We start from the raw sequence: 10,008 nt of genomic DNA, 5'->3' as shown, positions 1-10,008 counted from the left end.
TTGAATATCACATTTTCGATTTTGCTATTTCTCTGGTTGCAATTCTATGAGTGAAACAATAGATAAGTTCAGGCACACAACAAGGAACGGGTGAGTAATTTGGTAATCATTATTCGAGCCTGGTTTCCCTCAAGTCTGTCATTGACCGAGGGAAGTGAGGTCTAAGATTCAAGTCGACGGTTTGGGATTTTCTTAATGTTTAAATGTGTTATATGTTTTTATGTTGCGCATTTACGGCGAAACGCGGTAATAGATTTTCATGAAATTTGACAGGTATGTTCCTTTTTTAATTGCGCGCGCGACGTATATACAAGGTTTTTGGAAATTTTGCATTTCAAGGATAATATAAAAGGAAAAAGGGGCCTCCTTCATACGCCATATTGGAGTAAAAATCAGACTATAGAATTATTCATCATAAATCAGCTGACAAGTGATTACACAGATGTGTGGAGAAGCCAGTCTATGCTGTATTCCATAAGGTCTATAGTTTCAATCAGGAGCTTGTGGATAAGAATACTGCGTGAGGTCTACTGTTCACAGAACTACTAGTTTTATCGAAGTTACTGTTAAAGTTCTGTTAATTCAAGATATACGTAATCCAAGCCTTGGAGGTGTGGCCACGCAAGTGTAAAAGTATGGTGTACTACTGAATGAAGAAAATATATATACTCTACTATTTGCAGTTGACCAGGTCCTCCTAGTTGAAGATGAAGAGGATATGTCATATATGACAAGGCAACTCATAGAGGAGCATAAAAAATAGGGCCTGGAAATCAGTGAAGAGAATCGCAATATATGGTGGTTGGAGGAGAAGGAAATTCATTGAACATTGACGACACCACGGAAATTCAAATGTAAAAGAATGCCGGTACTTAGATATGACAATAAAAGATGATGGACGGGATGAGAGAGAGATTGGATACAGGATTGCAAAGGGAAGAGTTTTAACCAGGAAGCTACATTCAATATAATTATTATTCAACGAAAATCCTAAATAAATGCTGTAAATCACGCCGAAGACTTCTGCTACTGCAGACATTGACAACAGGGTTAACAGCTAGATGGAAATTCGATGAGAACTACTATCCAAATTTAGTTGCCAGCCCGGGAATCGAACCCGGTACCTCCCAATTGCTAGTCAGGAATGCTTACCCTTACACCAAACTGACAATCTCTGGATAGCAGCGTTCATTTATACGAAGCCATAGCGGCCAACCAGTTACAGATGGAATTAAATAGAGAATGCATTTATTTAAATGCTAATTAATATATAATTATTATTTAACGAAAATCCTAAATAAATGCTGTAAATCACCCCGTAGACTTCTGCTACTGCAGACATTGACAACAGGGTTAACAGCTAGATGGAAATTCAATGAGAACTACTATCCAAAAATTAGTTGCCAGCCCGGGAATCGAACCCGGTACCTCCCAATTGCTAGTCAGGAATGCTTACCCTTACACCAAACTGACAATCTCTGGATAGCAGCGCTCATTTATACGAAGCCATAGCGGCCAACCAGTTACAGATGGAATTAAATAGAGAATGTATTATTCAAATGCTAATTAATATATAATTATTATTTAACGAGAATCCTAAATAAATGCTGTAAATCACCCCGAAGACTTCTGCTACTGCAGACATTGACAACTGGGTTAACATCTAGATGGAAATTCGATGAGAACTACTATTCAAAAATAGTTGCCAGCCCGGGAATCGAACCCGTACCTCCTAATTGCCGGTCAGGAATGCTTACCATTACACCAAACTGACAATCTCTGGATATTTAAGGGCTGGCAACTAATTTTTGGATAGTAGTTCTCATTGAATTTCCATATACGAGTTAACCTGTTGTCAATGTCTGCAGTAGCAGAAGTCTTCGGCGTGATTTTCAGCATTTAATTTAGATTCTTTTAATAAAAATAATTAATTTATTAGCATTTGAATAGTATTGTATTGCGGCAGTATGGACACTAACCAACAGACTGAAACAAAGAATATCGGATACAGAGATGAATTACTGGAGAAGATGTTGCCAGCTGACCTTGAGAGATAGGGAGAGAAATGAGGTTATAAGGGAGAAAATGAAATTGGACAGGTCAGTGGTGATGAGGTGGAGGAAAAACAGCCAGTGGTACGGACATCTCAGAAGAATGAGCCCTAGTCGCATACCAAAGAAGGTATATGAGTGGATTCCGGCTGAGAGGAGGAAAACGAGGACGACCACGAACGGTTTGGCAGCAAAACATAGAAAGGAGGCCATGGAGAGCAGGGGCATCCAACAAGACGAATGGAGAGATAGAGGCAGATGGCGTGTTGAGTGCGGGAAACGGCCGGGAAGGCTGTAAAGACCCGCGTATCTATATTATATATAAAAGCGAAATGGCACTCACTCACTCACTGACTGACTGATGACTCACTCACTCACTCGCAGAACTAAAAATCTACCGGACCATAAACGTTCAAATTTGGTAGGTATGTTCAGTTGGCCCTTTAGAGGCGCACTAAGAAATCTTTTGGCAATATTTTAACTCTAAGGGCTGTATTTAAGGGTTTAAAGTCCGTATTTTAGCATGTATATTCTTCTTCTCCCAATCTCTTAATATAATTGAAATTTCTATAGAACTATAATCTAGATAGAGTACCTCTTCGAAACATTTGTTACTGGCAACTAAATTAATAATTTTGTCAGGTTGGCATTAAGTTGAGTTGACTTTGTTGGGTTGGCACAAGTTGAAGATTTAAATGCATTTATCGCGGAAAAATGATTGGGCACTGCTACTTCAATTCTGGGAATATAATATTATATTACTAGCCGTCAGGCTCGCTTCGCTCGCCATATCCCTTTAGCCAGACGGTTAGTCTGTACCCCCGACTGGATTGTCCTAACATATGATAAAAATGCTCAAATGAAAAATGCAGGCGAGCGAAGCGAGCCTGCTGATCTCATTCTTGGACGATCCAGTCGGGGGTCCAGGGGGCGGAGCCCCCATATTCACCTTAGGAGCCACCTTATTATATTAAAGGTAAGGTACTGTTAATTACGGTTAAATGCCATGAGAACCAATCAGAGAAGCGGAAGACGTGGATTACACTTAATCACAGTTAAAATTTAACAGTTTTATTTGTGTAACTGGCCTAAATAAATTATGTTTATTTGTTCTAAGTAAGATTTACTATAATACTGTCACCAAAGCTTGTGCTGTATGGGAAAAGTTAGTTTTTCATTGGAAATGGAAGTTTTTGAATGAATAAAGATCAGATTCCAACTTGCATAATATGATATTATGTTAGTACTGATTGAATGGGGAACGCTAGTCTTAATAATAAGAAATGCTGACAGTTTGAATATAAATATCACTTAATCTCACCGTATTTACCATATATATTGATTTTTTTGTCAATACAAATTAGATAACTGTGTTTCCTTTTTTCTAAATGAACAGTAGAAATTAAATATTAAAGTTAATATTCACATTAATCTATGAAGACGACTGTCGAGAAAGATACGAAATAAACAGTTCCCATAATTTATTCTCAAAAAGTAATTACGATGTTGTAATTATGGCCGCCAAAATTCTATGATATTTTCTGTGTTTTAGTAGAGGTGACATTGAGGTATCCTTATTTGATTAATTATTGATATTGATTGATACCTTATTTAAAAAACTAACCACTTATTGAAACAGTTTTGATAAACATTGAATCATTTTTTCAATTTCTGGTTAAGACACTAAATTTAAAAATCGTTCGTAGGCGCTTCACATACGAGTAGAAGTTAAAAGCTTAGTATTATTGATTGACTGATTAATACAATAAGTACACATCAAAATGATATGAAGAGGAAAAAATAAGGTAACCTTGTGCTATTCCTCTCTCAAATTTAGATAAGGTTACACATAATCCGAAATAGTCGAAATAGGCTGTGCAAAGGCTAAAAATAAACTTTTACTGGTGATATTTTTTAAAGTTTCGATTTGTATAATATAAAGCTATCTAAAAAGCTAGAAGTGTCTCTCAATAAAATCCAGTGTACGACATTACAACACAGTAATTAAACCCATGTTTCTGTATGCAAGTGAAACTTTAGCTTTGAACACCAAACTGGATATTGAGGATTTATGTCGTGTCAAGAGGAAAATAATCAGGAGAAATTGGCCTAAGGAAAACGGAAGAAGGCTATAGGCTGCAGAAGAACTACGTTGTGGAAAAATACTCAAAAGTATCTGCTGATATCAAAAGGAGGAGATTAAAATTTTTGGACATTGATGAGATTGCCGGGGGATCGAATGACGAAGAGAATCCTACTTTTGTGAAGAGCAAAAAGACGGGGGAAATTGGATTAAAAAGTACAGAAGGAGTTATCTGATGCAGGAATTGATGATGACATAATATTTGACAGAAACCAATTCAGAGGAGTGTTGCAAAGTGGGAAATACGCCCGTGGAAATAAGAGGAGAAATTAGTATTTTCCCAAGAAAGAAGAGGGCTATATCGGCTAGAATGAAATTTTTTGGAATAATCATAGAAATAAGGATCTAGTACGGCATCCAAAGTGAATACTTAGCGATTTCCATACAAGGAATTTGACGCATAATAATATATAATAATAATAATAATAATAATAAGACTGCTGAGTCCAGACTCCTGTTGCAGCAACATAAGGACAAGTCATTGCATGGTGTTTTGTACAGGCATGTGAGGAGCAAGGCTTGTCCAGCCACTGACTTTTGCTTTTCTGAAGTCAGCAGCCCTGAAAATCTGAGACTGAGGGTTTCATACTGGCATGTCAAGATGGTGTCATCAACACATTGTCATACCGCAGCAGAGTAATGCACATGGATGTTGCTGATATCAGTTGCAGGGTTTGTCATAGAGCACCAGAGACGATCATGCACATCCTGTCTTCTTGTTCTGTGCATGCAACTGCAGGCTACATCCATCGACATAATGCTGCTCTGCCAGTGCTCTATTACCATCTTAGACACTCATATGGTATCGACAAAACACCAGTGCTGCCTTATGCCCCAGGGGAGACTGAATCTGTTGTGGGAATGAGAGGTGCCGAATTTATTGGAATTACTCATTCTCTACCACCAGGCTTTAAGAGCCACAAAGCCTGATGTTGTCCTCCTTGACATCACTTCGAAGACAATGTATGTCATTGAGTTTTCAGCACCAGCTGAGGGTAACATTGTCACCAAAGAGGAGGAAAAACAGACGAAATATCATGACCTACTAATGGAGCTGCGCAGGCTAAACCCAGGCTACTCTGTGAGAATGGTGGTGTTGATTGTAGGTGTACTGGGAGGCATGAGACCTTCATTTTTGGCCAACCTTAGAACGATTCCAGCGTGAGAGGACCTGCTGCTGTGCTTGCAGGTCAGATGCAGAAGGCTGTCATTCTTGGTTCATTACGTCTACTCAGAGCAAACGATTTTATGGTAACGGACCCAGTATGATTGTTTACCACATGGACATGTGGAGCAGTCACTCTGGAAAAATCGCTTGTCACTCTTCCTGGGGGTCGGAGCCCAGGGAAAGGTGTCAAGCAAAACCTCAACAGAGATAATAATAATAATAATAATGATATAAAGCTATCAAAATGAAAAAGTTTCTCAGGAAAACATTTTTTTCCGATCATTATATTGAGATATGAACGCCTACATTTTAAATTTTTGGGACAATACATTTCAAATTTGTAAGAGAAAAATCCTGAGATTTAGAGGATATATCTTCATGGTATTGTGATATAGTAAGACAAACCTTTCTAAAATATCAATTTTTGAGAAAGTTATTCATTTACAAAAAATGACCGAAAATACCTCAACTAAAAGTTATTTTGGTCATTTTTAGTAAATTGAATGAATTATCAAAAATTGATATTTTCAGAAAGGTTTTGTCTTACTTTATCAACAATAGCATAAAGAATATATCCTCTAAATCTCATGGATTTATCTCTTACCAAATTGAAATGTTTTGCCCCACAAATTTAAACAACTTTAGGCGCTCATATCTCAAAAAGTAATGATCGGAAATAGTTATTTGTGCAACTAGTGCGCAAAGTGACAGTTGCTGCATCGAAAGAAACGTTTACGCCCGAGCCGTAGGCGAGGGCGGAATGGTTTCTTGAGTGCAGCAAACGAACTTTGCGCACGTATTTCACATTTAATTTTTCCTACAGTTACCATTGAATATGAAAAGTGGGTAATTATTGGTAAAATTGCCTGAATAATGTAGTAGTGTTTGAATGGCGGGGGGCAGCTGTGTGGTGTGTGCTGTGGTGGCACTGTGCTGTCGTTGTCCTTGGTATATATCTACTTAATAATTAGCGCGTTGTGCTCGTTGCACCTCTGCTCACTATAGCAGCCCACTCACTGTTACCAACTTAATTTTGATTTTGCTGCACTGGGCTCCATATAACCTACTAACTATTTTGCGTTGTCATGCTGCAAATCTGGAGTACGCAAAGTACTCACTTTGCGCACTAGTGCGGAAAAGTGATTCTTTGCAGCCTGCAATCAGTGCACAATGGTCACTTTTCAGGGTATCTGTAGGAAAAAAATGTTTTCTGAGAGAAAACTTTTTCATTTTATAGCATACAAATCGAAAAACTTGAAAAATATCACCAGTAGAAAGTTTATTTTTAGCCTTCGCACAGCCTTAAGAGTCTTGTTGTTGTTCACTTCACAAAATGATCAGTCCTTAATTATTTTCACAAAGTAGATTTTTAAATTTAGATGCTTCAAAACCATAGAACAAATAAGTCATATTAGATCACTAAATAGGGAAAATATCACATACTGAAGAAATAATTTTGCAGGACCAAAAAATAAACAGCTGAAAGTGCCTTTAAGTAACCAGATTGCTCCACTAATATATCCTCGGTTTCCGTTTTAGACTGCTAGGTCGTTAATAAATTATGGTAAAGTGAATAATTTGAAGTCGTTCTATTCAATATTCTATTGAATAATAGTGGACATTTGTTTTGTAGAGCCACATTGATAAGTGTCTGGGGAACGGAGGGTGCGACAGGATACACTGACAATATTGGCTTGAAGCATTCACCAGCCTTCTACAGCAAAAAACAGTGATACTCTGGGAGCCGGAGATACGTTTGCGGCTGCCCTTATACATAGTCTTAATGAAGGTAATTCATTCAGATTTATGGCGGGGACACACATGACCGCGCCGAGCCCGCGCCTCGGTACAGCCGAGTGTCGGACGTACTACGGATAGAGAGAAAACAAAAAATGCTTTCAAACGTGTAGGGACACATACTAGCGCACCGCGTCAGCACTGTCACCGTGTTTGTTGCCCGCGCCGTCACCGACTAAAGTGAGGTCCACGTTATAATGACAGTATTTGATCAACTTGGTTTTGCTATCCTTGTCTATCATTCAACAAAGTCGGTTGTACTATCCTTTTCTAGGTCCACAACGGTGCCAATTATGTTTTTTGACAGTGTAGAAATATGATTAATTAATGCAGAGAATCGTCATCCCTATTCTTCTATCTTCATCCACTGTCATTATAACGTGGACCTCACTATAGTTCAGTTTACTTTTTGACGGAGACGGTGCGGCCTCGTTTAACATAGAGAGTGAAAAACTTATTGAAGAGATACGGAGTTTTCCAGTTTTGTACGATCAAAGTGATGAAAATATGGTTGAACGGAAAAATAGTTAAACCAAAAGTAAAAGAAGAACTAAATAAGTTAAGCCAAAGGTATGATAGACTGAGGCCCGGTTGCACAAAAGCCTGTAAATTTTAACCGTGATTAATTTTACGAGAACCAATCAGAGAAGGCTTTCTGATAAGACGGCTTCTCTGATAGGTTTCGTGGGAAGTAATCACGGTTAAAATTTAACCGGCTTTTCTGCAACCGGCACATAATATAATAAATAATAAAATAAGCAACCCGTGACTATATCTTATATTTAAAACTAATTTAATTAGTTTAGATTCATAAGGCAGAAGATAACAAGTTTATTGCTGATATATTATTTCCGATACTAGACTGATTGTGGTATTGTTATGCTCCGAAATTAAAATACAAGCACTATGATTCTCATCTTCTGTGTCTACAGGTAATAGTTTAAAATTGAAAAATAAAATCTAAATCGGATGTGACAAGCTTTAATATTTGGACGATTTGTGACAAAATCAGGAAATGAAGAAGTTTTGGGCAATAGCCTGTTTTTTCTTTTCCGACTATTGTATTGTTCGCTCTATCTAATAATAAATAAATAGTGTTTATTTAACAACAATAATAATAATATCGAGTGACCTGGCTGGCTGAGGTCTGGTGTCGGAGTTTTCAGGTCCTCTGACATGACCTAACGACTGCTTTTAGGCAGCGGGACCTACGGCTTAACCATGTGCATCCGAAACACGGGAATGGCCCGAGATAAATATCTTGCCCGGGCCGGGATTTGAACCCGGGCCTCTGAATCATGAAGCAAGCATCTGATCCACTCGACTACGGCCATCCATATTATTAACAATAGTTTAACATTTTATTCAGAAATCAGAACCACAGTAGCACTACAGAACTGAGACACTGCTGCCGCTCGGCTGTCGCACGGATATGTGTGTTCTCCTACCATCACCGTGTCGTGGGCTTAGCTCGTCTGTACGTCAGGCTCGGTGCGGTATATGTGCCCCTACCTTTACTTAGATTTTTTCATCAATATATTATTATATGCGAGAATATGCGAATCTATTAAATAGTTCATTATTCATTTTCAGGACATGAATTGTATGCCTGCCTTTACTCAGATTTTTTCATCAATTATTATAAATATGCGAATCTATTAAATAGTTTATTATTCATTTTCAGGACATGAATTGGACAAAAGTGTAGAATTTGCTTGTAAGGTGGCTGGAGCAAAGACTGGAATCAAAGGTTTCTCACAACTGAAGACTGTATGTCAGGGTATATTACAAGACTATTAATAATTCATAATTGTGGAAAAATAGACATATTAGTAGTTTATAATGTGAAAACATGCATTAAATTTCTCGGTGATCAAACAACACTAGAAAAATATCCGTAAATTAATTGAAAATATTTTCAAAGACTGTGTAATTCCATAAATATGAACATAAACTTAAACGTTATTCACATTCTTTATATCGATGTACTTTGATTTTGTATACCTGGACATTGTTTTTTTGGCAATAGAGTTTTTTATGTAGTTGACCGAGCGAAGTGAGGTCTAAGATTCAAGTCGACGGTTTTGCATTTCTTAATGTTTAAATGTAGCGCATTTACGGCGAAAAGCGGTAATAGATTTTCATGAATTTGACAGGTATGTTCCTTTTTAAATTGCGCGTCGACGTATATACAAGGTTTTTGGAAATTTTGCATTTAAAGGATATATAAAAGGAAAAAGGAGCCCTCCTTCATAGGCCAATATTGGAGTAAAAATCAGACTATAGAATTATTCATCATAAATTAGCTGTCTAGTGGACTATAATACTACCTTTCCATCTTTCCATCACTTTGTAGACAGTTGCAGAAGACCTGATAACAGCGCTCACACTCACATTCCGGGACGACACGTCACGGTACGATAGGACAGAAAGCTCTATGTTATTTAGGTTTTTTTTCTAGAAATTTTAAATTGATAAATTATTATTATCTTCTGAGAAAACATAAACAACAGGTCAATGTAACTTACTGAGCGCGAGGTCTACTGTTCACAGAACTACTAGTTGATATTGTGGTATTTTTACTTTCCTTGCCCTATTACCATAGGTAAGGAAAGTGTTGCTTTCCGAAAATAATAAGGTACCCAATTCTGAATTTCTATACGTTTCAAGGTCCCCTGAGTCCAAAAAAGTGGTTTTTGGGTATTGGTCTGTATGTGTATGAGTGAATGTGCACACGATATCTCATCTCCCAATTAACAGAATGACTTGAAATTTGGAACTTAATGTCCTTACACTATAAGGATCCGACACGAACAATTTCGATCAAATTATTTTAATTCAAGATGGCG

At 37.5% G+C, this 10,008-nt stretch overlaps 1 long non-coding RNA gene across 1 annotated transcript; it reads left to right on the top strand.

Annotated features, from left to right (window-relative positions):
* The first annotated feature begins 17 nt into the window (after nucleotides 1-17).
* Nucleotides 18-8,974, top strand: LOC120349162. The gene is made up of 3 exons (XR_005570291.1): nucleotides 18-90; nucleotides 6,996-7,151; nucleotides 8,844-8,974. It is a non-coding gene; the product is annotated as an uncharacterized LOC120349162 (long non-coding RNA).
* Nucleotides 8,975-10,008: the final 1,034 nt, after the last annotated feature.

The sequence above is a fragment of the Nilaparvata lugens genome, unplaced genomic scaffold (assembly GCF_014356525.2).
Source record: "Nilaparvata lugens isolate BPH unplaced genomic scaffold, ASM1435652v1 scaffold8553, whole genome shotgun sequence".
NCBI classification, from domain to species: domain Eukaryota; kingdom Metazoa; phylum Arthropoda; class Insecta; order Hemiptera; family Delphacidae; genus Nilaparvata; species Nilaparvata lugens.
The sequence above is the reverse complement of the archived record's forward strand: the minus strand, read 5'-3'. Positions and strand labels throughout refer to the sequence as shown.